General features: G+C 43.4%; 1 long non-coding RNA gene across 1 annotated transcript; it reads right to left on the bottom strand.

Annotated features, from left to right (window-relative positions):
• Window positions 1–737: 737 nt before the first annotated feature.
• LOC111826340 lies at window positions 738–2,647 on the bottom strand. Its single transcript, XR_002829677.1, has 2 exons — window positions 1,613–2,647; window positions 738–1,296 (listed from the first exon to the last, which is right to left on the bottom strand). It is a non-coding gene; the product is annotated as an uncharacterized LOC111826340 (long non-coding RNA).
• Between the last annotated feature and the right edge of the window lie 565 nt (window positions 2,648–3,212).

The raw sequence follows: 3,212 nt of genomic DNA, 5'->3' as shown, positions 1-3,212 counted from the left end.
GCAGGTATCTGGGGTTTGTTTAGCTTCTATAATTGCAACATTGTTGCATCCAGAGCTCAGAGCTGGGCCTCGGCAGGTGGGGAACCTTGGCTTCCTCCATCGCCAGGGCAACCAAGCCTCATGTTCGCTTCAGCTGCGTGGCTGCCGGCCGCCATCTTGGTTATCAGTTAATTTGCATATCACCCTGATTAGCCAATGGGAAGCATAGCTGAGGTATGGTTAATTACCATGTTTGTCTATTATTAGATAGGACTAGAGGTCCATTGCACAAAGAGATTCGTGCAATAGGCCTTCCTTCCCCTGGTGGCAGGCACCGGTTTTCCTCCGGCACCCGGGACCCAGGCCTTTGGTCTGGCCGCAGCGAGGCTTGGCTTCTCCGCTGAGGTTGCAGCGAGGCTTAAGTCTTCAGTCTTCCCACCGTCCCTACGTATGCAAATTAACCACCATCTTTGTTGGGTTAATTTGCATAGTTGCTCTGATTGGCTGGTGGGCATAGCAGAGTGACACCAATTTGCATGTTTCTCTTTTATCAGTGTAGATAGACACTTCCTGAAAGAAATCCAAATGGCTAGCTGATATATGAAAAGGCCTTCAATAGCATCAGTAATGAGGGGAATGCATGTTAAAAACACAATGTCATGGTACAACACACCCACCTGACTGTCAAAACCAAAAAGAACTGCCAATAACAAGTGTGGTTGAGGATGTGCAGCAATGGGACTCAGACATGGCTGGTGTGATTATAACACTTTAGAAACAGCTTGGTGTTATTTATTCAAGTTTATGATATGCACATCCACTTCCAAGTATATACTATACAGAAACTGATATAGGCATGATAGAATACATAGGGAGAATGTTCATAGCAGCATGTATAGCAGTTCCTTCCAAACTAGAAACAATCCAGATATCTATCAACAATAGAATGGTTAAGTAAATCATGGCATATACTACAATGGAACACTATAATATTCAGCAATTAAAATGAACAAATTAAAGTTATATGAACAACCTGAACAACATATGGATTAAAAACAATGTTGAGCTAAAGCAGTAAGTACCAGAAAAATAGATTACATATTAGGTTTTTCCATTTCATAAAGTTCACAAGAAAGGACAAAACCAAATGATATATTGCTTAAGGATGCATGTTTGTGATAAAACAATAGAGAAAAGCAAGGAAATACTTATCACAGAAGATAGAATAAGGGTTACCTCTGAAAAAGAGGGGATGAGTTGTGTTCAGGAAGGTCAACAGGGGGATTCTGGGGTGCTGGCAATGTTCCATTTCTTGATCTGGTTGGTTACATGAAGGTTTACTTTATAATTACTCATTATAATGAGTAACTGCTTTATGCATTGTAATGTATATTTCACAATATAAATTCTAAAAGAAACCAAATACTGTAAATGGTATTTGAAGAAAGAAATTTTGCCAGATAATTTACTTAAGAAATCTTTAATAGTAAAACCACTGATGTAAAAACACTGATTAATTCCCCATAAGAGCTCACTTTCAAGTGTAGGAGAAAAATACCCCGTTGTCATATTTTAACATAGAAAGCAGATCTCTATCAGAAACAAATTGATGGACCAGGAAAACAACTGTTACCTAAAACTCCAAAGTTTTTTGAATTTTGAAAACTAGTTGTTTTCTCCTCTGGATTAATCAATAAAAAAAATAAAAGAACTAAAAAGTTGCAGACCAAGTTGGATATGTATGAACTTCCTCTTTTCCAGTCGCCAGTTCCAGCTGTTTCCTCTGGTTATCATGCTGGGTGGTGAGGTGGGTGGATCTTGCCCAGTAAGTTTAGTGCAGCTGGTTCTTTTGATGTAGGTTGTAGGGGGTGGGTGCCAGAGGGCTCTCTGGGGTGCCATTCTGTCTTCAGCACTAAGGTTCTAAGATCAGGCTGTTGAAAAAGTCCACCTGGTACACACTTTCCTTGAGGTGTACTTTACCAGGTTGCACCCTTTTTATTCAAAACCCACAGAACTGCCCTGGCCGGTGTGGCTCAGTTGGTTGGTGCATTGTCCACACGGAAAGGTGGCAGGTTCTATTCTGGTCAGGGCACTTACCTAGGTGGTGGGTTCATAGACGGTGTTGGATCCAGGGTCAGGGTCAGGGTGTGTATGGGAGGCAACCAATTGACACTTCTCTCTCTCTCTCCTCTCTAAAACCAATGGGGGAAAAATATTATAAAAACCTCTCAGAACTAAAATCTGAGGTGCTCAACCTCACAAAATCCCCTAAATCTGTGCATCTTATTCCTTCAATTTCCATCAGGAAATCAGGAAGACAGGGAAAACCATAAAAGATGTGTTTTGTAACCATGTGTTTTGATGGTCTGATTCTCTGTGAGTCTGATTTGGAAGAACATAAACGGCAGGTTATAAAGACAGTCAAATCCAGGGTAGTGTAAGCAGGACAGTTCCCCTGGCTCTTGGAATTTAGGCTCCAAGGCAGTTGGGCAGGTGCTACTTTGTTTCCTCTTGCTTCTGCAACACCCTCCCGGTCCCATTACTTTTTCTGCCGGATTTTAATAACAACGAGCCTTGGGATTTATCCAGTTATACCTTGGTCTACTATTTGCATATGGTGGCAGCAGTAGCGGCAGAAACCCCAAGCTCCCCCAGCCTGCCGATAAAAACTTGCTTCTCATCCCCTCCCCCCTTTCCCCTCCCCTCTTCCCCCCCCCCCCCCTCTCCACGGAGGCAGAAAGACGGGTAATATCCAGTACTGCCCCTTCCAGAGGATGTAGGGCTGCCAGGGCCCATCAACAGAACTGTGGAATCTACTTCCTTTCATCCTTGCTGCTGCTTTTATCTCATTCTCACACTGTTCACCAGGACAGGTTCAACCTGAGGATTCTGGTCTTTGCACTTTAACAATTTATTTTCCTAGAGAACTACACTTTCAACTTCATGAGTTTTTTTTTTTTTTACTTGAATTTACTTTCCAGGATAACATCTGCATGAAAAGCTGCACAACAGTAACAGTATCTACTTTAGAGAGTAAATAGCCTTTGAAACGCAGGCTGGAAACACAGGCCACCGTTTCTGGGTGACGGTCACGTACACCGACCGATTCACAACCGAGGCCAGGGCTCCCGCGCTCCAAACCACCAGCACGCGTGATCGCTAGGGGCGAGGCACCGTCCAATGCTCCCCCCGGGAAACCGGCACAAATCCGTCCACGGTATCCGGGAGGACGA

Source organism: Myotis lucifugus, unplaced genomic scaffold (genome assembly GCF_000147115.1).
Source record: "Myotis lucifugus unplaced genomic scaffold, Myoluc2.0 scaffold_1, whole genome shotgun sequence".
NCBI lineage: Eukaryota > Metazoa > Chordata > Mammalia > Chiroptera > Vespertilionidae > Myotis > Myotis lucifugus.
The sequence above is the reverse complement of the archived record's forward strand: the minus strand, read 5'-3'. Positions and strand labels throughout refer to the sequence as shown.